The sequence below is a fragment of the Athene cunicularia genome, assembly GCF_003259725.1.
Source record: "Athene cunicularia isolate RWA chromosome 4 unlocalized genomic scaffold, athCun1 chr4_part1, whole genome shotgun sequence".
NCBI lineage: Eukaryota > Metazoa > Chordata > Aves > Strigiformes > Strigidae > Athene > Athene cunicularia.
The window spans coordinates 36,329,455-36,356,882 of record NW_020799098.1 but is presented as its reverse complement, the minus strand read 5'-3'; the positions used below and the strand labels follow the sequence as shown (position 1 = coordinate 36,356,882).

The following is a 27,428-nucleotide window of genomic DNA, read 5'->3' as shown; positions in this document are numbered from 1 at the left end:
TAAGATCCAATTTGTTTTGTAAAATTAGAAATTACACTGACACACTTCAAAAATGACATCACTAAAATCACTGTATGGGCTATCCATTTCATTTATTAATTGAATATAAGAACATAATTCTGAAAAATGAAAAATATTACATTTTAATTTATCACATACAACAATTCTTTAAGCTAATGTGTCTTTGAATACAGATATTAGCATTGCAGTATAAAATGTGATCAATTTAAGAGGTATTTCATTTTCTCCACATTTCCTGCAGATTTAATTCTGTCTGCAAAGATTTTCAGAATGCAACATTTTTATTGTGGTCCAATTTGCATGAACATGTAACACAGCATTCTAACAGTATGCAGTAATCAACAACATAAAGTTCTTTCCTGGTATAAAGCCTTTGCTTGTCATAGCTGTGTCAGTTTCCTGTTCTGTTCTTCAGCACTGAATTTGACAGATACACTCTGCTATCAGTGCCTTACTCTGAAGTGTATAAAGGGCAAACTGCCAGTGCAATTTGTTTCAAAGAACTTCCAAACTGACTGGAAAAATACTGGTCTATATCCAGGGAAAAAGATACTGCAATCATGAACTTACTCTAAGAATAACACTGGTTATTAATAAAATTTAAAGAGAACAAATATAAAAATATATTTGTATATTCCTTCTCAGTAAGTTGTTTTCCCATTTTGCCTTTTTTTTTAATATGAGAATAAATAGCAGTGTAGAGACTCAAAAGGGTAGATTTCAGCTGTAAGATGCCTGTCTGAGTTTGGCCTTGTACAGACAAACCCTTGAAAATTCTGCTGTTTAAAATGGACTGCATCCATTCTCACCTCATTCTCAATCTCTTAGGTACCCTACAGCTGCTCTGTGCTCTTCCTTTTTCTTCACCCTTTTTGAAGGTTTTCTGTCCCACCAGATTGGCATTTTAAATATAAAAAAAAAAACACAAACCTATCATCAAACATTATTAAAAGCTGAAAATTATTTTTTGGCAAAGTAGATTTTCTTCCCTTCTTCCTGACAAATGACGCAGGCTACTCTGCTTTTGGATCCAGGGTACCATTCACATCACTGAAGTGATGCAGACTGCTTTTGCTTGAACAGAAGTGTTAGTTGTTGTCAAAGCTCTTTAAGGGTCTGACAGCTGTTAGCTTTCAGGAACAACTCAGAATGAAATTTAATAATGTAGAATACATGGATTTTAGCAAAATAATTAGGAATAGGAAGAATTAGGGGCCACAGAGCTCCTACACAAGTGATAGGGAAAGGGTACTCATGAGACAATGTCAACCCAAAGAAATCAGCAAATACCTCAATATTTTATGGGGATGAGTTACTCTGACACAGGTTTATGGTTTTCTGCCAAGAATTTCTTTCTTTGCTTTTGTAGTGAAAAGGGCACCAGACTTTTTGCACTCTGTGGTATGCACCTTTTTATGATGATGTGCTTGTTTGATGGATCTTATAAAAAATCATCAGAAAGACTTCATTAAAAGTTTTACTCCACATCATTAATGATTACTTTCAGTATTGTCATTTTATATACAGACAGAATTGCCAGAAAATAAGTCTTTTTTGTTTCCTACTCTAAACTTGTTTCTGAGACCTTGGGCCTAATACCTAGATTAAGTGCATGCTAATTAATCCAGGGTCTATTTTATCAATTATCTACTTGCCTCATTATCTCATTCAAAATACATGGTAAGTGATATTTTCAAGCACTTCAGATAGTTTCTAACATTTACTATTTCTGGGGAGAGGGCAATTTTGCCTACATCCTTAGGGGAGAGAAAAAGCCTGTCAATGAGTTCTTGTAATTTTTTGGAGTTATTTTTTTGATTACTACCTCGTACACTGAAATCGGTACTGATGTGAGGGATTGAACCCGTTTATGAGGTTAATCTTATATTTTTAATATTTTTAATTGAAACTATACAAATTGTCATTTGATAGCAAACTTTGTTAATGAGTTTCTCCTTCTGTCCCCTCATGGTTCTGTTTTAATCTCTGCTTTAAATCTATCATATAAAGGGGTTTTTTTTGTGGTAATTACAGAATATATAATCTAACAGTACAGTGAAAAAGCCATGAATCTGTATTAATCTAAATAATCAAGACGCATGAATAATAAGGAGGAGGATTCTAGTCTCCAAAAATTTAAAATTCTGACTACGCTAACTTCATGCAGTATATGGAATATTATATTTTAGAAAAGTGAAATAAAGCCATTTTGGAAAAGAAATAGCAGCTGAAATATTCTGCCTTGCCTTTATATTTGTCGTTGAACTTGTAATTTGGGTTTACATTAACTTACTCCCTCTTCTGCCGTCTTCTGAAACAGCAGTACCTCCTGTCAAATGATCAAGGCAACATCTGCCAACAGTTTTGTCTGCAGAACATTGAGCTACTGGATCAAAACTGTATCTTGGAGGTGTTTGCTATAGGTATCCTAATTTTCTATGCAAGTTAGGTATTAGTTTTATGGTATATGAGATAGGTGTTTTAAAGGAATAAATTTCTTGTATTAATCTCCTACGTGATAAAGGTGTAAAAAGATATTTTTACTTTTCTCCACTAAAAAAGGTGTCTGAGATCCTCAAGATATGTAAGAATGTACAATATAACTGTGTAACTTCACTGTCATAGTATCAGCATATAAGTGGAAACAAACTGGATAATTTTGACTGTATCACAGCTCTTAAAATATTTTTAGCTTGGAGGGGAGAACGGAATTAATATGAATTTATTCTATCGTAAATGTGTTCCCAAATGTTATAAAAATTACTTCACCTGCTGCTTCTTAGGAGAAAGAAATCAATGAAGGAAGTCAGACATAACAGATGAGAATTTCAGTCCCAGTGACAGTAGACAGAGACCTGGGTGCCTTATATCCACACACCCTTCAATCAAGTAATATATGTTCTGCAGTGGAATAAACTGGAGACACTCTGGCAGCCAAGTAGACTTTGATCACTTTTTTCATAGATGTGACTCATATTTCAGTAGCCTCTTTTTTCTAAGCTACTGATCTTCCCTAAACTTTACAGTGAGTGCTCAGTGAACTTAAAGAAACCTTTACTCATTCTGCAAACACACATTAAATACTCATCTAGGCTGCACTTTTTTTTTCTTAAAATATCAGATACAGTTTCTTTGTTACAACTTTTTTGTTCAATGTCCTTCACATTCTATGAGCAAATGATGGTGAAAGATGAGTTAGTTACCTTTTATAGTCACAGTGCTTCCGTTTAGTCCGTTTTATAGAAGAAATGAAGTTTGAAAATACTAATTTGCCTATGTTTGTTTTATAGGTTTTGTTGATTTATGGGTTTTGTTGATTATGCCTGTGGTTTTTGTTGATTGCATCGCACATTAAGATACTCTACACAAAAGTAAAGATGATAAATACACTTTCATAAATCACCCTTGTGTGTTTGAAGGGAAAGCTAAGGAGAGTTCAGTTTTTCCCAATGAGGATACAGAAGGTGTAGTAGGAACTGCCTTATTCTTTTGGTTGTTTGTAATGGTAGACTGCATGCTGGTAGAAACATATGATGTATGTAGCCTTAGGTCCTGCTGCTCTTATGCCAATATGGTGTCTTGCTGGATCTAAGATATGATCATTATTTGTTATCAGTTTTGTTCAGATTAGAGTGTAATGGGTGAGTTCTGTGCAGAATTTGAAAATTGCGTGGGCACAATAAAGTGAAGATGTATGTGGCATGTTCTGGGTATGAGATGAAAGCATGTGAGAATCTGAGCATTTAAAGCCTGCTGAGGTAATGCAAAATAAGTGCAGAAAATAGAGGGTCAAACTTGGTGCACTATTCTCTCTATTGTCTGTTCATCATGACCTCTGGAATGGGCTGCACCCTATGCTGCACAAGTTTTTAGTTAGGAAAAAAAAAAAAAAAAAAAAAAAAGAACCTGGGAAAGAAAGAACATCTGACTTGCAGAGCTATTACTGCATAATGTAGTCAGATCCTTAGTGTGCTCCTCCTAGATCTACGTTGCATTGCCTTTTCCAGTGGAGCTAATTGGATCCTCTTTGTACCTCTCTACCAGTCAGAACAATTGTTGACCTATGCAGAATACATGCCGTGCTTCCCCTTGCACCCCAAAGAATGAAAAACACTGTGGTAACTATGTTCTCTCAGGACTTCCAGAGGCATCATAACTATCAGAAGCAGAGTTGCTAGCCATATGTTGTGGGAGTAGTGCTGCCTTGTTACACCTTTATTTTTTTAATGATACAGGTATCATAAATAGCTCTCCTTAAAACATCTCAATCTCCAGTCTCGCTAGGACAGACCATACAAAAATACATTTCATATGGTCATTTATATCCAGAAGAACCAGTTTAAAAATGGCATGGAAAAAAACAGGTGAAAACAAGCTTTTTGCTTTCAGTAGAGACAGATAGTGAAAGTCACCCTAAAAGAGATATTAAAAACCATTGGGTTTAGATATTGAGTTCTCTAGGAAGTCACCTTACAGATGACTTTCTGAAACACTGTCTCGTCTTCTATTGCCTTTTAGTTAATGTTGTGTGATAATCCCTGTTATTGGAATCCAAAGAGATAGTCTTTCATTCCTTTGATATTAATTTGAAATTATTCATTATATCAGCACTTGCTCTTTCTCTTGGCAACATCAAAAATACCTATTAGAAGTAATCATTGCAATGTTTTACAGCAATAGTGATCACAGAAAATTACCATTCTATGCATTATCAGATTGAAAAAAAAATTCAAGGTTGTGAATATTTACAATGGTTTGGATAAATGAAAACGGTTTGCTAAGAATATACAAATTCTTCAATAAATATATTCTTTAATTTTTTAGGGGACATATAAATAATGATTTTAAGAAACCAATAATACTTTTTGCTTTGTTCATATTTTAATAGTATACACCTCTTTGCTGTTTCAGTAATTAAGTCTTACAACATTCCAGAAAGCATAAATCCTGCTGAGATGTTTAAGTTTGGAACAACCTCTTGATGTACAAACAAAATAAATTTTAAAAAGGCACTTACCCAGGATCTTAACAAGCTGTTTTGCTTTTACTTTTGAAACAAAATTGAATGGGAAAGCAATATGGCCTACTGAAACTGTTCTAGCGACATTGTTAACTAGAACCTCCTTTTGAAATTCATTGCCTTCAATTACATTTTTGAAAGAATTTTAATTATGTGCCTGAAAAGAATAAAGATGCTTTAGGCCTCATTTGTTTATCATGGAAAGCCTGAAAAAAAATGAGGACAGAGCTTCCCAGCTCATGCAGGGGTTGCAGAGAGAGAGAGATGACTTTTAATTCGACAAGTTCAGAGAGATTTCTTAGTTTGACGTGCACAGCAGGGGGTCTTTGAGTGCCTGGCAATACTTCAGCATTCTGAGCTTTGAAAGTCTTTCCCTGCAGCAGAAATTGTATCAAAAGCCAATGATAATATTCCCTGCAAGGTAAAGGACCCTATTGAAGATTTCTAGAGCTGTTTATTTATTCATCACAGTTTTTTCTTTTAGGACGTATCAGGCATATAGGTAATAATTCACACAGATGCTAGGAAAATTAAATAAATAAATAAATAAATAGATAAATAGATAGATAGATAGATAGATAGATAGATAGATAGATAGATAGATAGATAGATAAGTAAATAAATAAATAAAATAAATAGGAATCCCTTATTAATCCTTCACCTTTCCCTTAAATTTTCCGTAGGCCACATTCACCTATAAAATTTCCTGTCATTCCCTGCCATGTATTCTGCATGCAATCTTCACTTCAAATCTCAGCTTTTCCTTATTTTTAACAGAATTGTCATTTCTGTCTGTGTTCTACCACCAGCTGAGTACATAAGATGTTTATGGCCATTTCCTTCCACTAAACCCTCAAAGTGATCGATTAATTTTACAGAAGGGCGTTCAGTTTCTTAGGGGTCTTTTTAAATCTTATTTTTAAAGTAGATTTGAGATAGCTGTTTCAAAGCCCAGATTAAAGTGTTATTTATATTCCAGAGATCAGAGTTTTAAGGTTTTGGCATTAATTTTATTTGAAAAGTATGCACATATGATTTTTTTTTCTTTCTGTTTATGTTTTGTTTTGTTTCTGCAGCAGAGCTGGGACTGTGAGACTACAACAACCTTTCCCTTGTGTAATGTCAATGTCGGCTATCACTTTGGCAGAATCAGCCAGCTCAGTGAAGACAGAAAAACCCTCCTTCCCTCCTGTTTTTTCATCTGCTGGTGGCATTCAAAGTGACCTTCCCTTATAAATATTGGTGAGTGACCACATGGGGAAAACAGTTCCTTGGTGCACAGAAACTTGTTTCCAAAAGCTGTGTTGACCTGAGGGGTTTCCATTTTTTTCAAAGCACAAAAAAACCCCCACATATGTAGGTGTTTGTTTTTTCTTTTGAATAATAACTAGAATTATTTAACAATTCTTATTTCTATAGACTTAGAAGCATTTATAGAACACTAGCATGTGCTACCTATTCAAGCTTTATGAAACAATCTTTCAAAATACTCTTTTAGAGAGAGAAATAATTGCTGACAGCAAGTAAGTATCTACCCTCTCTTCCTGTTACTTTCTGTTGTCTAAATGGTCTGGAATGGTATCAATTTATCATAACCCCCCAAATATGGCAAGATGTAACTTTCCCAAATGTAGGAATTAAGGAAGATAGCTAAAGGCTGTGTTCTGAGACCCTTCCGGTTTGGGAAGCATGCCTAGGGTGAAATCACATCACTGCAGAAATTCTGATGCCCACAGGGCAGTTCAGGGATGATGTAGTAAACTGTAGTGGTTCCACAAGGGTGTCTAAAATACATAGTTCAGTACTGAAAAGTTCTCAGGTCATTTGAGGCTATCTCAGCTGATTTATCCTGCTTGAGACATCCAGTATGCCTAAAGGATTTTTGGTGTTGAAAATAGATGTGTAGATAGTAAAATAGCCACCCATGGATCAGGAATTTTTACAGTATCATAACACAAAACATTACAAAGTACATACTCAGATAGAAAAAATATTTAACCTGGCTCAGAACAGTTTGGAAGCTGTAAATATGTGCAGAATTGAAGGCTGGAAATTATTTAAGGATTACACGTACTTAATCTATAGACATTGACATAAAGAGTCACTTAGATGGATGCCATTCAGTATTAACTACATTATTGCAATTATCTCCTATTCAGACTACAGTCAGACAACTGTGATGTATCATTTACGACTATATGATAAGCAATGTTTGATTTTTTTTAAACTATTTTTCTTAACCATATGTATACTTAAAGTATTTCAGTTTAAAGGACCAGAGAAGCTTCAAAAGAAATATTAATAGGAATGCTATCATGGCACCAGCCTAACATAAGAATGCCTTTCATCAAAGGAGCACTTCCAGCAAAATAGAAAGGCTGGTATATGTAGGTTATGTATTTCTTGCTTAAAGAATGAGCAGTGGTGCCATTTAGAAGTTCCTCAGCTATGTGTTAGGATCGTCACTGATTTCTTTAGCTACTAGTAATCAGCGAACAAAGCAGAGAAAAGAAGGAAGAGGGCAAAAAATTAGCAGGATTGTATAAATGCTGTACTTTATCAATGTTCTTTCTTTCTTTCTGTGGTCTTACTAATTTGGGGGTGTAAATCAGTATCAGGCTTGGTTTGGAGGATTTGTGTGAATCTCTTAGAACTGAATTGTCTTCATTATGGTCTGGGATCATTGTAATAATGATTTCAGAAAATGAAGGAATAAGTAAATGTATTGGATGAATACATTTTCTGAAGCTTTTCATCTAGTAATATCACGTTAGTCATAACCACGTACTACATTTATTTCAGTAATGTGTGATGCACACCATTTAAAACATGAGGGGAGGGTAGAGTTTCGAGGCATTCATCTTTCGAAAAAAGCTTTCTTAACTGTGTTTCCATTCTAAAGTAGTCTGCCAACTCATTTTTATGTCTTTGGAGGATGCCGTATAGCTTTACGGTAGCTGTATGAAATAAATTGCTGTTTGATCATATTATGATATTTTGCACATGTAGCTGCTTTCCTTTAAAATGGATATGACAGAACTGTAGACAGTCCAACAGTTGAAGACTCAGAATTTTTTGTTTTGCATACAAGATGCCAATTATAGGCATACAGATCACAACTCATGATTTTAAGTTATAATGACATTTTTGAAATCTTGCAAGAGCATCTGGAATACTAATAACAGGTAACTGGATGATCATGAGCTCTGTTGGGACCACAGCAACTGCTCTGTCCTCACTAAGAGCGTGTAGCAGCCTTGTAGAATTTAGGATGTGACCAGAGATGATCAAATATAACTGTTTCCATTTCTCAGTGTATTTCTGGTAACAAAAAAATTGTGGCTTTTTTTTACTTTTGCCTACATCCAGCATTAGAAAGAAGAGACAAAGCATGCCAATAATTTGTGCTATTATGTTTTCCTGATTTAATTTCTCTTTGATAGAACCGTGTACTTCAGTGTAATCTGCTAGATGTTCTAGATTCAGTAATATGTTGCTTCCATTGCATTTTGCATGTATTTGATATTTTGTTCAAGTCTGACATTTTACAGAGTACAGGGACTTAATTTGAGAAAATTGAGAGGAATATAAATTGATAAATAAATATAATAGATATTATAAATCTTCCCCCTTGCAAAGAAGAAAGGATTGAACACATTATTGCTTCTAACATATTGTGTCAGAGTGGGATTAAACTACCTCTGATTGTTTTATTGGGGTTTTTTTTTAAGCCTCAAATATTTTTCAGGAGTTTGGTGAAAAATCCAGTGTAAGCTCTAACACAGAAAGCTTTAAAGGCAAGTTTACCCTTTTGAAGCATGTAGCTCTGAACTACATACAAAGGCTTTATGAGGACACTTCCTTGCAGCTTGGTTCAAATATCAATTGATTGTGCACACTGCATTAACTTCCAGAAGTATAAACTATCATCAATCTTAAACAGTGTTGCTCTCCCCTATGTAAAGGACTTTAGTATAAAAGAATATACATTTTTCTTTGTAACTATAATCATTTTCTTCATATTCATTTAATTATCTTGTGCCCAAACTCTTATGAATCTGACGAAACTGGAATCACTGCACTCTTGGTTTTAAGTAAAGAAGTCGCACAAACTGCCAACTAGCAGAAACACTGCTTCAGGAGCTAGACTAATAAAGCAAGCTTTCCTTTGGAAATCTTGTTTTCTTTGTACTGTAAGATCACCAATTTCAACTGCAACCCCAATTTCCCTATTCCTCTTGTCTCCTATTACCCTCTCTGGCTGAGAGACAGAAGAGCTGTGCTTAGTCTGCAGCTCCATGAATGCTGAGTAGCCCAGCCAGCTCCTTTCAGAATGCCTGAATTCTACACACATTCCTCTCCCTGGGGATATTAATTTGGATCTCCATCCCTGAAACTTGTAGGGTCTTAATTAGCCTTAAGAATTGCTTTTTTTTTCTGATTTGATTAACACTTGACAATCACCCAGCTGAAAAATTACTAAGTGGAGAGAGATAGGGACACACATACAGTCTGGGATTTTAGCCTTAAGTAAGGCTAAAGTGCACAGGCATTAAAAGAGATCCAAGAAGTAACTGGGATCCCCATGCTGCCATTGGGAGTAAGAGACAGTTCAATCAGAAAGATTTCCACAAATGTTTTTCTTAATTAGAAAGCAAATTTTCATGAACCACGCTTATGCCTCTTAAATCTTTATTTGATCTTCGGTTTATTCGAATAGTAGATAAAACAATTCCCCCCACCTAAGATTTTAATTTAGAAAATATATAAAAGCAAATTACATATGTTAACTTGAGATTTTACAGTTTTTGCTAAATCATCTCACCTGTTAATGCATAAGTCTAATTAACCAATGAGTAGAGAACACTAGGCAGCGATTGTTTACATTTAATGTTCAGATCTCAAATAAATTCATAGATAATTCTAAGTAATCAAAATATTCATATGAAAATCACAAAAATGAAAATAGCAAAAATCCAACTCTATGTTAAGGGCTGTGAACTAAGTGACATGTTTCAGCATAAGATGCTGAAAGGTGCCAGGTCTACTGGTCAGTAGAAAGTGTGGGGATAAGAGATGTGCCACAAATCTCTTTGTCAGAGCAGGACTTGCAGCTAACTAGAAGTAGAGTAACTGTGAGAACCTTCACAAGGTTAAAGGTGCCCATATTCATAGCTAAGCTTAAACTGTAGCTCACTGACCATTCATAATCGTAGATTTCTGGCCCTTTCTATGTCAATCTGCCTCTGGCTGCAAGCACAGGCCTTCACATCATGAGGATCGTGAGGGAAATAAGGTTCTGAATGAGCTCTATCTAGACACACAGTCTAATCATCATTCTTACAGAAGTCTCCTGTATTCATCACTAATGTTGGGAAACTAGAAAATGAAAGGGACTAGAAGTATCAGAAAAAGCAAAACTTTAGCCTCATGGTTACTACAGTCTCTACAGAGAAGAAAGGAGGCCTCAGTCTCAGTTTTAAGGACTGTTCCTGCATTTTTTCCTGAATACTCATTGGAAAAACACCTTTCAGCTTAAGAACTTAATTTCTTGTAAGAAAGATGTTGACTTAATAAAAGTTTCTGAAACTTCACATAAAATAGAATTTATGTTTTATTTGGGTTTATATGTTACAGATACAAGCATTTGAAAGCAGTTAATATTTTTTCAATTTTTTTAAAATTTCTACTGATAGGGGGGGAAAAAAAGATATTTTATGTAACCTACATTATACTTTGCTTCACATGAATCCAGTTGGGATGTCAGGGACAGCATTTCTTCTTCAGTAGTCCATCTCCTTCTGTCATGTATGCAGCTTTTTTGTGTAATCTTTTCAGATTGCTTTGCAAAAGTATGTTTTAAAGTCATTCTGCATCCTTAACTATGTAAGACTTAGATAAACAAACTTACCACGTATTTTGTAAAAGTTCACTGCCAACAGTCAGATTTCCTGTGAAGTAGCTCCTGTGATTCCTTGGCTTAAATGATGTTATCCTGACTTCGAATGTATGCTAGTAAACCATACCAAAACAGCACAAATATACAGACAAATAGAATACAATTAATCAGGTAAAAAGGAGGAATTTAAGGCCAAGGAGATTTTTTAGTTTTCATTGCCAGTTTGTTGCTTTTATTCATGGTAACTTCTGATTGACATAGCCATTGCATTATTGTTAAGGAAACTAAAATGAATAGAGCATCAGTCTGCACTTACACTTTTCAATCGTCAGCGAGCTGTGACCAACTGACAGCAACCAACAACCAAATTGAAGGTTTGCCAGCCAGCAAGATGTACGTTAATTAGGTTCTTGCACAGCTAAATATTCAAGCAGTCTAAAGCAGACATGAGAGATAAAGATAGTTTAAAAGAATTATATTTTTCTTTTAGTGTCCCATTTCAGCCACTTTCAAAGTTTTCATGATTTTCAGTTTGATTAATTTCTGTGTCTGTTACGCTATTTCTTACCACATTTTCCAGTTCCAGCTGAGGAATTGACTGTAGTGTGTGCTAAAGCAACATTAACGCTTGTGGACATAATGGACTAAATCATAAACATCATTTTCCCTCGTGTGTCCATAGAAACATGTGCCAAGAAGTTACTTCACTCATTTAAAACATGAATTTAAGTATATCTGAAAATCTGATTAGCCTTCAAGTCCACTTCTCCATTCTGCTGATTTTCTTATCTCCACTGCAATCCTGTTTGTGTGTATATGTGCTGACTTTGTGGACCAGTATAAAAGGCAAATTCAGACAGACATAACAGGACTCAGATTCTGTCTTCAGGGCCAAGGGCGTGATCTTGTAGGTGCTACCCTGGCAGTATGGTAGTATTTTTGGCACAAAGGTTAATCTAGTTAATTAGGCTAATAGGGTGAATATACTTCTGTAATGGAGAATGATACATTTCTATACCTTAAAAAAAATAGAAAATGGATATTTCCTTTCCAGTTCATTTTTAAATATCCTCACATGCCAGGCACAGAAAAATGCAAAATGCATTCATAAAGGTATTGCCAAAGAAAATTCATGCGTCAGCTGGTGGGATCTGATCTACTAATCAGAAACATCTATGGTCATAGGTATCCTTTATACCTTATTATTTTCTGGTGCCAATATTAATAATGATTTTTAAGACATGATTGATTTCCATGACAGCATGAAATTCTGAAAATAAATATATTTAGCCTTCAACTGAAAAGACAACAATAGAAAAACAAAATTGAGATATTTAGGTCTTTAGGGGTAAATGAGCTGTCACTCTGGTTTAAATTTTTCAAAATTGTATATATTCAGTTCAAACACGATTTTAGACACTGAGGAGCCTATGGTTGATTTGTTTTCAGATTAGAAAATTCACCTACCTTCTTGAAAAGTTTCAAAAGTGTTATCAAGTTGGCTTTTTTAACTCATATGATACATTAGTGAATGTTACATTCATAGCAAACTGAGGTCCAAATCCTGAAGCTATCCTAATTCCTTAAAAACTTTCATACAGGTAAAGTAATTTTCAAGACATGGTTGGTTATAAAGGCGAGGCCTTTGCTCTGTTGTGAAATGCCCTTACTGTGTTAGGGCAAAACTGTACCAAGAGAATACTGAGGTCAAACTAGCTTCAGGCATTGATAAATGCTAAGTTACTAGGAGCTGAACACTGGAAGGATGTATTTTCCCATCCAAGTGGTTCTTTACTCTCTAACAAGAGAGAAACTGGATTCAAATGAATGCACATATTAAACAAACAAACAAACAAACCAAACCACCACCCCCAAAAAAATATTCTTCCTCTGAAAAAAATCCGTGTTTTGTTCAGCTGCCTGGTTCTTACAATCTCCTTTTAAAAAGAAATTAGCTGTTAATATCCTGGGAAATATTTGTGTTAAAGGTCATATTAAACAAAAGTCAAATCTAGACTATCTAAGGAGTCTGGAGAAGATGTTCAATGCAAATTTTTGTGAAAAAAAAATGTGTGTCACTGCAGGTCATCTCTGAATATTCTTGTTAGGGTTTCTCTGTTGGATATGCAATCTCAGCTAAATGTTTTGAAGAGGAGGAATCAAATAAATTGCCCTATTTTGGGTCTTTCTCATCTGTATACAGTTGTGCAGCTCTAGTAGACCTGAAAATTGCCCAGAGACAAACTTTTAAAAAATAGAGTGCTTTTGAGGCAGAAAATTGCTTTTCTGCAGCATGGTCTAAGGGACAGGATGTGACAGGAGGACAAGGAGTTGTCACTATGTAGTGATATTGTAAAGCATATCTTACATAACAAAAATCATCATTTGTCTCTTTTTTTCTTTCATTTTAAACTACAGGAGATTTAATTGAAACAGCTGAAGGTGTGCCCTAAACCAAGAAACAGCCATTCTAATTTACAATTAAAACTGAAAGTTCCTCCCTTAACCCACCTGTAATAGCTACTCATTGCAGAGCACATGTGGTATGGATGTTTGTCCGCCACTGCAGAAGCCTTATTCTCAAAAGGAAGATTTAAAAAAAAAGCTCATTGTACATGCATGTCAAATATTAGCGTGATTCTTGTAGTATAATAACAAAAGAAAGTGGTTTGTGCTTTTGATTAGCCTCTTGATGTTTGAGAGTGGTTTTGTATGGCTTAATTTTCCTTTTTATGGCAGTTTGTACATATAAAACAAAATGAGGAAGGGAGTGGAGGGGAAAAAAATGTGCCATTTATATACTAAGGATATGAGGCCTCCTTTGGGTCCATTATACATTAATGGGTCAGCTGAGATTTATTAGGATATGTATATTAATCTTTATACACATTCACATACTATAATTGTTCCTTTGGTACTATAATGTGATTAGCTGTGAATTTGTGCAATATTAACAATAATATGGATTTCCATATTACAGAACAGTAATAACAAATGGTTATTAAAAATGCATGTGAAGCATGGGATGTGAAAGCACTTCCAAACTCTCTATTGTTTTTAAATACCAAAATGGCTAGGTCTTTACTATAAAGTAAAATCTTTTATGAGAAGAGCAAAAATGTTGCGTTTCACAGAATTGAACAAATTAGTCTAAACACATCTGAAAGAATGATTGTTGTCTGGTTTTCACAGAGAGATGAGATGTGGATTTTTGCATTACTATTATTTAAAATTATAGCAGAAAATAGAATATAGAAGGTAACACTAATATTCAATAGTAGGATTCTCTTGTATATAAGAGTGAGGTGCTGTTGTGTAAGGAATTGTCAGGGATCCCTGCTACTTCCCAGACAGCAAATTCAGCATTGATATCTCTACACTTCAAAACTGAGAGGACCTTCTGTCCTCTGTCTGGAATGGTATGAAAATATTTCCAACCATAGGGCAATAATTGTATAATATACAGATATAGTACAGTAGGAATATAGAAAGACAGCACTATTCATTTTAATTTTATTAAGCTATTTTTTTTCCCTCAAATGGTGTAAAATAGGGCAGCCACTGATTTCAGATCAGTTGCAGCAGTAGTAGCTGTGTATGGCACAGTGTTGTACACCACCCTCTGTTACCCTCCTTCTTCTTTGTGATCAGAAATGACAGAAGTCCCTGATACTGACTTTGAGAGAGACAGAGAGAAATAACATTGAGACCTTTTTATATTCTTCTTCTAGGATACATACTCCTTCTTCAAAAATTGGAAGTTTTCCTCTCAATTTATTTTCATTCATTAGATCTGAGAAACTTTTAAGATTTATGAAAAAATTGCATACTGCAAAACCTAACCATAATGGAAGAAGACAGTCAGGGTTTTTTGGCTTAATCTTTTAGAAATGATTCTTTCCCAACTTCAATATTTTTTGGCCCTACAGGCCCAAGATCCCCTGATAGGATGTGCCCTTGATATGCACAGGGTAAAACAGGGATTATTTTTTGTTATCCATTTAAAAGGTATTAATCTTAGCCTTTCTTTGTCCTGTTTTATTGCCTCATTATAGTGAAGCCAATAACTTGATAATTTCAAACCTGAATAAGTTTTCATGGCCTGAAAAAAGCTACTCGCAGACTTGGGAATACCATTTTCCCATATTTCCATTTTCTGCTCCAATATTCAGAAATCTTACAAAATAAACAATGTTAAGTAACTTAAGTATAGGATTTCTAGCTGGTTTGTTTTTATACAAACTGGGGAAAAAAAAGACACCTACCTTATTCCTACTCATGGTAATATGCAATTTAAGTAGAGGGACTTCTGTCATGCATTTTACATAAACGTGATGAGCATTCCATTGTATTCAAATGATTGTGGAATTGATGCAAAATGACATATAGCAGGTGGGCCAGTGTCATTTGTGGAGTGTCTCTGAGCTGCAACTCTGTCATCGGCGTACCGTACTGCTGCAAGGCAACTACTCCTTGCTTTCTTGTCTATCGTGTTTTATTGTGGTGTAAATTGTTCCCTTATTTTCAATCCATGTTTGGCCTGTCATTTACTTCTGCTTATTAATTTGTCGCTGCAAAGGGAACAAGTAAAATGCAACCATTAGAAACACAGTTTTGTGCAGTGTAGTTTCAATGTCAAGGTGCAATTGTCCAAGGCCTGTTTTAAAGTGCATTCTTTCATCTATTGGCTGTTAAAAGTGCCTACTCTCATCATTGACTGGGCTTGAAGGACTTTTCTTTTAACATTGCATTAACCTAACTAAATGTGGTTTTTTTTTTTCATTTTGGCTATGCCACACAATTCTGATAGCTGTTGCGAAGTCTTCTTCAATATTTTACAGTGCTTCCTCATAATATTAATGGTATCTTTGGGAATGTGTATAGACAGGCAATTATCAGTATGGATACTTACATACCATTGTGGATTAAACACTATTACTATAAATTAATCTCAGTTTTAAAAGTAAGTATGTACATGCATTAACAAATATACTGGAGAAATAGATTAAGAGCATTTTGAGCTGTTTACATAACTGACATCATTATTATTGTAAAATAAACCAAACATTTTATGTAATGAAATTACATTATTTAACGAAATTGCATAAAATCTGCTTTATATGATTTTGAAAAAAATTTCATTATCTATTTAATTTGGATTTACAGTTATGTAATCTAGAGAAGACCAGTTTATAGTTGTGAACATATTTTTAAGTAGAAGATTAAAACTTGGAACATTGATTACCCTTTTTCATTCCTGTCCTCTTCTCTTCAACTATGGACTCAAACTATGGTACTCTTTCAGGAACATTATGGAACTAGTTTCCAGAAGGTATAAAAGGATATTTCAAACTATCTACGGTACGTTTGCTGCTCCGACCTCATGAAAAACCTTAGGTTGTATTCCCATGTTTGCTATCTATAAATATTTCATAATATTTATGGAATTACAAAACTGTTCAAAATACCTCTGGAATTAAGCCATTTCTTTTTGCTGGAAGGGAACACACCCAGTGCTTTGCCAGCAGTGCAGAATGTATTGAGTTTATATCTCCAGTGGAAATCCACTGCTTCATACTTACCCTTATACAGCAATTTCAATTCACAAGCAAGGTCAGGAATGTTTTTGATTGATTGATCTTTGATTTTGGAAAGTTGATTAATCCTAACTTCTATTATATTAAATAAGCATTTTGGATAATAATAATAATAATAATAATAATAATAATAATAATAATAATAGCACTCTCATATTTTGGAATTACCTTCTTGTCTGCTGACAAAATTATTTTGCAGTGTTCCATCAAGATTTTGTCTGTTGAGTTGCCATTTCTTAGGGAGGTGACACTTCTGAATTATCCAGAGAAACTGTGTTTAGAAATGTTCATTAAATGTTAAAGATCATACTTTCAACCAGTTCAATTTAAAATGTGGTTAACAGTCTTACAGTGTGTGGGGTACACTTTGGGGTACATCCTTCTTCAATATGTGCTATAGACCTCTGCTGGTTATCTAATAAAGGCTAGAGTAATCCCTAAGGTTTTCCAAGCTGCATCCCATGCTGCTGCAGCCCTTCAGGAAATGTCAGTCCAGAATAGTGGGGTTTAATGTATCGCTAGCTGTCATAGTCCAGAAGGAAACTTCAGCTGCTGTTAGCTGGGGTTAGAGATACTCTAGTTTCCTCTGATCTCACAACACTGGCACATCACTTAGACCTGGCAAACAGACCTCATATGTGAATGGCATTCACCCTGTGTGAGAACTTATACATTATATTTATACCTTTTAGGACAGCACAGCCATGTTCAGTTGCTACTAAAATTCACAGTAGTCACTTACAGATGCTTGTGACGCATAATTTATACAGTGATCACCTTTTAATATGTGTGAACATTCCTTGATTACAAAATTACAGTTCCTCAGTATTCTTAACAATACTGTGAATTGGCAGATAATACTGTGTAAAGCATAGCTGGGAAATTCTCATACATTATTTGTATAGTAGTGTAATTTGAAAATGCAATTTCTCTGTTTCATAAAATAATGATCTTTTTAAAATTTTCAGAACTCACTGTGGATGTTGAAGTAGCTGATAGAGGTCAAAACTGGTTAAAATTATGCCAAATGCTGAAAACTTATAATGTTTATCTCTGACATGTAGATCTTCAGATATGATTGTATTCAGCAAATGAATCAAACTGCAGCCGTTTTGCTACAGAACTTAGGTAGAAAGGAGAGAACAAGGATCAAAATTCAAAGTATTCAAGCGCAGAGACATTTCCATTGGGCAAATCTAATGTACTGCGTCTTACAACTCAGAAGGTACCTTTGCCATGCTGTTCAGAAAAATAATTCTTGTTTTCTCTACCTTCCCTGCTTCTTCTTCTTTCTTCACTTCTTTTTTTCTTTTGGCTTTAATTACTTTGTTTTAAAAGCACTGACAGTTTCTGACCACTATAGAAATAGGAAGAAGGCAATTTTGTGCTTCTGATGGTACAGATTTTCTGAAGCAGTGATCTATCCCACTACACAGTACAGATTTGGGAAATTACTTTTCAGGAGACATATGCACTGTCAAAGTAACAGTAAAATAATCAGTGCATTTCATGTGACAAGGTCCACTAATTTACTTTCAGCAGAAATAACTTGAGATCTATATCATCAGCTTTATAGTGATATTTTTCTATATATGTTTGGTCATATGTCCTGCTTTTACCTAGTTACCAGGTAATGTCTTCTACTTGTCATTAAAACAACATTACTTCATGACTAAAAACTAAATGATACATCTTTCCATATTTGCATCTATAAATTATTTCTTTGGCAACAGCGGTGTAAGCACAGATATATTTAACTCTGTAAGTTACTTTGAATCTTTTCCAAATACTATAATTTACTCTTTTTTTTCTAGCCTAACAGTCTTCTAGCCTAATTTTTTTTTTTTTTTTTTTTTTAAAAAAAAGCATTTATATTATTTATAGCAAGGAACAGACTGTAATGTATTTAGCAGAGAACTGTAGTCTCTCAGGGTGAACAAAAGAAAGATAAAATGGCTTTGGATTTTTTCAACTCTTTTCTGTCAGAATAAAATTTGACTCTGTGGAGAGAACCTACATGTAGCCTTTCTCCACCCACCATCCAGCCCAATGGAGCTTTCTTTTGACTCAGTTGGCTGTTGCTGCTGCTCTCAGATACAGAATGATCTTTGATTTTTACTTTATTAATGGATAAAGAGCAGGGAGGGAGAGATGAGGCACACAGCGACTATATTTTTGTTGTGTTTATAGTTTGACCATAATCTTGTGGATAGAATCACAGGGGTTTTTGATTATTAAGGAAAAAAAACCAACATTTTAAGTACATCTAAATCATATTGAGTAATACTAAATAATCTGCATCTAATGTATGATTCCAAACTGATCAGAATCTCAGCTGACCTTCAATTCAGAAATGAAAGAATAGATTAGGTTCCCCTTATGAGTGAAGAGAAATAGTTCAGGCTTTCTCTGCTGATGATGTCCTTTGTAAATTATATAACCTTTGCAAGACTCAGTTTCCTTTATGCTATATGTGAATTATGTTCCTTGAGTGCTTTTAGAAATACTGTGGTATAAGCTGTAATACCTAAATATAAGTACCTAAACCATTCAGTTTCCATAGAACATCATTTCATTTTATACCAGTTTTTATCTTGTTGCCTGACCAGCAGACGTGTGAAGAGGAAGGCTACATGAGGCCTCTCTAGTGTTTGGGCATCAGAATATCCATGGACAAATACAGTTTCTTCATGTAGAGAAATAAAGATAATTCTTTTGTTCATTTTCTCTAGGAACACATAGATTGTTCACTCATTATTTCCATACCTTTCCAAAAAGCAGCCCCTGGAACATTACAAGAAGAAGGTACCCTCATTTTCATGAGGTAGCAGTGGACCCAAGGGATCAATGAGAAGTTCTCAAATGAAGCTGTTATCACATATCACTATTGTGTCTCTAATTTGTGAGCCTTTTGGGCAGAGATTTTTTATCATTGACATGTGACACCTTCAAATACCAACTGAAGTACTAATAATACACACATTACAGACAGGAGTTCTTTTAACCCTTAGAAGATAAGTTCTTTATTATACTATTTTTTTTTCATTGAAAAGAAATTCAAACATTGCACCTTGTGATAAAAACAACACAGAAATTACAACCACCTCATTAGAAAGAGAGAGGTGTGTAGAGAGGTGCAATTTACTTAGCCATTACCAATGGAAAATGCATTCACAAAACAAGCACTTCTATGACTTTTCATTTTATCTTCTTGATGGACCAAGAATTTTCATATCACAACAATGGGAACTGTAATTCATTACTTTACCATACACTAACAGTCACAGGTGTGGATATTTGGTTGATCCTAACACACAATATATATTTCCCCTTCCTTACAGACTTCTACAAACAAAATTGCCAGTCTGTTGCTGTCCTAGAGGAACCACATCTATGCCTCGTCAGTGTTTCTCTCTGTAGTACCACTACTAACTTCTCTCAAATCTTCTAATTAATTATGATACTTAAGTTAAACTCAGCCATTTACATCCATACCTAAAGTTTTCTTTTCTGTGTCAGCTCTGAAAAATGCTGTGTGCCCAAAAGCCTGTAGTTAATTACATGGGATAGAAATGGACTGAGCACTGAGCAGTTCCTTTATCATCTGACTTCAGGGCACTCAGTTTCTTTCAAGGTAAGAGCATTAAGGAGTGAAAGTCTGTGATGTCAGTGAGGAGGAGTATTTCTACAGTTACTGCTGTTTGGATTCTAGATTTAACATTCATAAGAATGTATGCAGACAGACTTAGTAGAAGCTCACAACTACACTTTTAATGGAGCTGCTACAGAATTAGAGCAAACATTGTTTGAAGAACCAGAGACAGGTTTTGCTTTGGTAATTTCAAGAGCTGTAGGAATTAATATGTATGCACCAAACTGAACCCTATTAAATGAAGGTGAGCAAGTATACATACTTTATTGATGTAGTTCTACCCTGCAGTACAAGAGTTTTTTAACTAGCAAGAGCATCAGAAACTGAGCAATTTTACCATTACTGCAATTCAGAGAGTCAATACAAAATAAAACCTAAAATGTTTAACAGGGAACAAAAAGGAATCACCCTGCTAAAATCTTTGCACTCTTAATAATAATGTCTGAACAGGTATTAAATCCAAATATAGTTGGAAAATTACCTTCAGGAGATACTAACATTCACCAGATAAAAAAATATTAGTTTTTCAGGCAGCTTTAGGCACAATTTGTGTATCACCCTTTTTTTTTTTCAGAGACATTCCATGTCTCATAGTACCAGTTGTAATGTTTCTGCATCTTTTTCTGATTTTCCCTAATACCTTCTACATAACTCTTCTCTAATCAAAGAACAGCTCTGAATTATACCTTTTAAATTACTAAAATCTCTTTAAACATGTGACTGATACAATTTCAAATAAAAGTAAGCTACCTCTTTTTTTAATCCTTATTTTATGAAGTCATAGTTTAGTGGTAATACATTAGAATTCTTTGACACTAAGAGCAGGCTCTTAGTATCACTTTCCTTAGAAGTAATTCTGTCTATGTTGCATTTTTCCTGCAAAGAAGTTGCTTGCAACCTTGAGGAAGTTGCTTAGGTTCACTGTGCTTTCACTGTGTAGTAACAAGGATAATTTTTATTAAAACAACCCACATCAGTAATGCAAAAAAATGACAATTAATATGTATTGCTTTTTGTACTAACATATGCATTGTTTGATATTCCCTGTTGTAATAAGTGCTTTCAGAACTCAACCTGAGGCAAAAGAAAGGATTTAATGAATTCCTTGTCATACCATTGTCATCGGTCTTGGGTTTTGTGTCAACTTCATCATGCTTTTCACAACTCTACTCATCAACTTGTGCTCCAAAATGCCAGATGCACACTGCAACACAGATCTGGTTCAGCCCAGTCCCCTGTGTGCCTTCCGTTTAAAATGAGCTTTATTTTTTTGAATGAGCTATATTAATACTTCAGAATGTAGTACAGATATTGCTTTTATATAATTTTTAAAAACATTTTAACTGTGTTAAAAGTGTAATTAAGAACATATTAGTCATTACAAACACTTGCTTTCCTAGAACATCTTTGTATGTACACCATAAAACAGTTATGGCATTTTGATATCTGTAGTTGGTATCTGCTGTACATAATCTTTGCTTGCTTGTTTTGTTGTGGGTTTTTTTTTTTTTTACAGCCTGCTTAATGGAAGTTTTAGCTCATTTTGAAAAGGTTAGCTAATTTCTCAGCCATGTGTATTTGTTTTATAATGTGATCCTAAAAACTTGTTGCTTCCAGAAACACGCAGATATGCATAATGTTGTGAAAAAAATATCTGTATAGTCTTTGCAATTTAACTTACAATTATGATTTGCTAAGTGTTATTATGACAAACTGTTGATGTGGTATGTGTAGGAAAGAAAGGAAATCTTGAACAAAATCAGACATTTGGAAGGATGTTTTTAAAAATGTAATTGGTTAAGACAAAACATGGAAATAGCTCTCCTGAAGGAAACAAGTGTGATGACAAATCACCTAAAATTTTGCAATTCTTTTCTTTGCTTATGCTGGACTCTGGGTAGAAGTATCCTAGTCATGTCATGGAGTTTTTTGTAAGCTGTACTCATGCAGGAACATTTCGAAGCCATGTCCCTTTGCACACTGTCCACATAGTGAACAGAACTCCAGTTTCATCTTAATTCCTCTCATTGGGCAGATCAGAGACTTTTTTCCTTGACATTCTTGAAGTCTGCTGTAGTCCACTGTTTCTTTGTAGCACATTCATGATTCTGCATTAGCTACCCACTTTTCCTTCTGAGTCTTGCACATTTCTTTTACTATCTTTGCTTTTAAACCAAACTGAATTTCTAGCTTCATACACATGCCTTTGAAGCTGTTTGACTCTTTGAAGCCCTCCCCCCCAAACCTGCTCCAGTTTCTTTGAAGTAATCAGGGAAACTAATAGTATCTCTTGACCCATTCTCTTAACTCTGTTATGCTATCCTTAGAACAGGACATGAAGAGATGTTGGCATCTGAACCACTTCAAAAGCCACAAAAAACTTTTCAGTTAAGTTACTGGCACGTGGAAAGAAACAACATCAGGTGTTAAACTCAGCCTCCTTTAGTAGCAGTACACCCTTGTTGTTCTTCCGAGACCACAAAATTCCTGCAAAAGAAATTTCATAAGAAAACCCTACAGGCTACAAGTTGTATTCCCACTGCATGCATGCACATATATTTATCATTTTTATGTCAGGATGCATGATCTAAAAATTCAGCAGTGCTGATTCACTGAGTACCCTGGCACCTCTTTCAGACTCCTTCGTTACTTATGAGCATGCTGCTTGCTCATCAGCTGCTAAACCATTTGAACACATTTGATGTAGAAATGGAGTTGAGGGACTCATTCCCTAAGCTTTTCCACTCCCCTAACTGTATGTATGTCTTAGAGAAGAGCGGACTATCAGTGCTGTGGATCTCAGGTCTCAAACAGAGGAAAACTATAAGCCCTTACAGGAACAGAAGAATTGAACCTCCCTTAAGTTTTGCTTGGAATCATCTCACCTGTTAATGGATATTGTCTACCACTTCTTTTTCCTTTATAGATAAGGCCATTACTCTGAAGATAGAAATATCAGTGCCTTCCTGGACCCTGCATGGGTCATTTTGTAAAGCCCAGCTTCTTGTGGGGCTATATCTAATAGAATAGATAGACTAAGCTGTGAGAAAATACATGCCTTTTCTTTCTTCATTGTCTACAGTGAGTTCCTGCTACAGGAAGAAGTAAATTGATCTATTTCTTTCAGGGGATATAAACAAATTGATGTTTTTCCAATGTACTTTCTATTTCAGGTAAATTTGATTAATTTCAATGCCACATTGGAAATGGGTTTTATAATTACAGGAGAAAAAAAAAAAAAAAAAAGTTACTATTCCAAAAAAGTTATTTTCAGATCTCACCCCACCAGTTTTTTAAGAGACACCTTGATTTTCTTCTACTTTAAAGTAAGCTTGTCTCTAGGACACTGCCACTTCAGGGTATAGTTGATGCCTTTGACACCACGGTGTGGTCAGTAGTGGTAGCAGTTGCCCTGAGAAGACACTTCCTCAGAACATGCTATTCTGTGTAAAAAGTCTCCTTTTTCATGTTAAACACCCATTTAACACCCAACAGGTCTGTGTTTGGCAACAGTCTCTACCTGAAGAACTTCTGTTGTGCTCCCACCAAGAAGATTCATTTCCCCTTGGATTATATCTGTATGGGCTATAGCTCTCCTTATATAAATTCTGCCCAGACAAAGCAATCAGAATCCCTATGTTCAATAACTAAGGGTTAGTGGCAAGTGTCCCCTGGCACCTGTGCTATCAGCGCTACAAACTCTGTCTCCAATTAAAAAAAGATATAAAAGTACACTGGAGAACTCTACCTTCTCCCTTCTTATAGCAAACACCATTATATTCTCTTTTTCAAGTGTTCTTCATGTTTTCAGTTTGTCAGTCAAAATTTCACCACCTGTGGAAGCCTAACAAATTTAACAAACAGGCTTTGTGTACTATAGCCCATAGGTATACAGTCCAATTTCTGGACGTATCATCTTCTAACTCTCTCTCTCAGAAACCCTTCTTACAACATACACTTCAGTACACATACAATCGTAACTGTATTTAGAGACTATAGAATCAAGTCCCTTAAGAGATAAGAGGAGTTTTATGATAACAATCCTATGTATATTTACAAAAGGTGATTCATGCTGAATACTTATTTAAAATACAAGAATCTAAATTCTTAAACTGAAGTTCAGGAACCCCCTTGCTTCCACAAGGGAGGTTGCTTTGCAGCTCTCACTCTGCATGATCTTCCATCGCTTAGTTTTCACATCAGAAATCCCTGCAAAACATGCTAGGGTACTAACTGTTGGTCTATTGTCAGAAACGAACAATTCATGTCCTTTATCTTCTTATGTGACAGTCTTTTGTATCTTTTGAATTCTGTCTTCTACATTTATCTGTGAAAACAGTCTTTATGATCTCTCCTCTGCAACAAGAATATCTGAGATTCAAGCTCTTACAGTTAATTCCTTTGCAGTGTTTTCCATGAGGATGAGTGGTAAGATCCATCCAAAGCTTTTGCCTAAAGAGAATTCTGACTTTCATGTACTGAAGGAAGTTAACTTGCCTGTATTCTTTCTTAAGTTTCACACTTCTTCTCTGGAAACAAATCTCCAAAAATTAGATGTTATAACAAGGACATGACCTTAGAACAGTCTTTTTTCATCAGAAGCTGAAAGACCCAAGAAACTGCCAGTCCCCTCTCAAAGACGTCTGGTGGTAAAAGAACACCATCAAAATCACTCACTGTCTTCTTATGAAAGGTCCACTTGGCTGCAATTCAAGCAGAAGCAGTGGCATTCCCATGAACTTTCTCATGTTTGACATTTGCCATACAGCCACCTGAAGCTCGTTTCATATATTGCTAAATGTTATGCACTTCCTGAAGTGTCTAGAAAAATTAGAGTTTTTGATAAGTCCAGCTCTGAGTCTTTACTTAACTAGAGAGTATGAAGAACTCGTCCAGTTCACTGCAAGTGATGCTACTTGGAATCGTAATTTTAAAAAGGGACAGTCATGCCACAGAAAGCTACCTGAAACTATTAGTCTTCAAGGTGTTTGCATATTCAGAATTCTCTCACATGAATGTTTCATCTCAAAATCTTATATAACTTCTTGTCTTCATCATTTTAGAGAAACTGAGGATTAGGAAAACAGTCTGCCTCTTATTACTTTGTGGATAGCACACAGCACAGGTCATGGGAAATGTCTTAATGGAAATTGCTATGGTAAAAACTGCTAGACTACCAATGCTAGTGTATTGATAACTACAGTGTGAAGTGATATATAGATAATACTTCTTCAGAAAAGATTGCAGCATGATCTGTCTTCATTTCCTATTGATTATTCCTTTGTGCCAGTGCGATACAGTTGTTGATAAGATTATATGTCTCTTTAACGAAAGAGAATAATGTCTTAATCCACTTCTAATAAGGGTATTGAGAAAATCTTATTACCTCTTTGTAGACAGAACAAGTATAGGTACTCCCCTTACATTACTAGAATTTGCTTAGCCCTCCATCTTTCTGGGGGTCAGTTTACAGTCTCCAAAGTTTTTAAAAAACCCATTGGGCTTGAGGGTGGCAAATGTGACACCCATCTACAAGAGAGGCAGGAAGGGGGATCTGGGAAACGGTAGACCTGTCTGTCTGACCTCGATGCCAGGGAAGGTCATGGAGCAGGTCATCTCGGGTGCCATTAAAAGCCATATAATGGACAGCCAGGGGATCAGACCTAGTCAGCATGGGTTTATGAAAGGCAGGTCCTACCTGAAAAACCTGATCTCCTTCTATGAAAAAATTACCTGTTGGACGAGGGAAAAGCTGTAGATATTGTCTACTTGGATTTTCTAAAAGCATTCGACACAGTTCCCCATAGAATTCTCATAGAAAACCTGGCTGCTCAGGGCCTGGATGAGCAAACAGTCTGCTGGGTCAAGCACTGGCTGGATGGACGGTCCCAGAGAGTGGTGGTCAGTGGAGTTAAATCCAGCTGGTGGCTGGTCACAAGTGGTGTTTGTTCCTCAGGGCTTGGTGTTGGGACCATTTCTGTTCAACATCTTTATTGATGATCTTGATAAGGACATAGAGTGTATCATCAGTAAGTTCACAGATGACACCAAGTTAAGCGGGAGTGTTGATCTGCATGAAGATAGGGAGGCTCTACAGAGAGACTTGGATAGATTGGATTGGTGGGCCAGCATTAACAGGATGAGCTTCAACAAGGACAGATGCCAGGTCCTGCACTTGGGGCACAACAGCCCCATGCATGGCTACAGGCTTGGGGAGGTGTGGCTGGAGCTGTCTGGAAGAGAAGGATCTGGGGGTTCTAATTGACAGGCAGCTGAACATGAGCCGGCAGTGTGCCCAGGTGGCCAAGAAAGCCAATGGCATCCTGGCCTGTATTATAAATAGTGTGACCAGCAGAAGTAGGGAGGGGATAGTCCCCCTGTACTCTGCTCTGGTGAGGCCACATCTGGAGTATTGTGTCTAGTTTTGGGCACCTCAATATGAGAGAGATATCGAGGTGCTGGAGCAAGTGCAGAGGGGGGCAACGAAGCTGGTGAAGGGCCTGGAGAACAAATCCTGTGAGGAGCGATTGAAGGAGCTGGGACTGTTTAGTTTGAGGAGGAGAAGGGTACAGGGAGACATCATCACTCTCTACAACTACCTGAAAGGACACCTTAGAGAGGTTGGTGCTGGTCTCTTCTCACAGATGATTAGTGACAGAACAAGGGGGAATGGCTTTAAACTGCAACAGGGGAGGTTCAGACTGGACATTAGGAAAAAAATTTTCACAGAAAGAGTGGTCAGACAGTGGAATAGGCTGCACAGGGAGGTGGTGGAGTCACCATCCCTGGATGTGTTTAAGGGTCGTTTGGATGAGATGTTGGGGGATGTGGTGTAGGGGAGAACTTTGTAGAGTAGGTCTGATGGTTGGATTCAATGATCCCAAGGGTCTTTTCCAACCTGAATGAGTCTGTGTGTGATTTTGTGTGTATTTACATCACAGACCAGAGTATTTCCCCCATCATCAGTCCTCAAAGCAGGTTTTACTTACTGTATTTTAATGGTTATACTGATCTATAGATCAGATTTAAACGTCAAGTGAAATACTGAATTAACTCCACGGTTAAAAATCCAAGAGTCTATTTCTGACATATATTTCCAGCATCAGATGCTTTGAAGTATTGTGTAACACACAAAGTGTAAGACTGCCAAATTTTCCAGGAATAAGTTAACCACAAATAAAAATTTCTATCAAATTCATAGTGTTTGATAAGTATTGAAACTTTTAAAAGGGGGGGGGG

At 35.7% G+C, this 27,428-nt stretch overlaps 1 protein-coding gene across 1 annotated transcript in view; it reads left to right on the top strand.

Annotated features, from left to right (window-relative positions):
* The first annotated feature begins 6,120 nt into the window (after window positions 1-6,120).
* The window catches only part of TENM3 (teneurin transmembrane protein 3), an 829,296-nt gene continuing 807,988 nt past the window's right edge, over window positions 6,121-27,428 (top strand). Inside the window, exon 1 of the mRNA XM_026846573.1 lies at window positions 6,121-6,283. The gene's annotated coding sequence lies outside the window, so the exon portion shown is untranslated. The remainder of the gene's footprint in view (window positions 6,284-27,428) is intronic.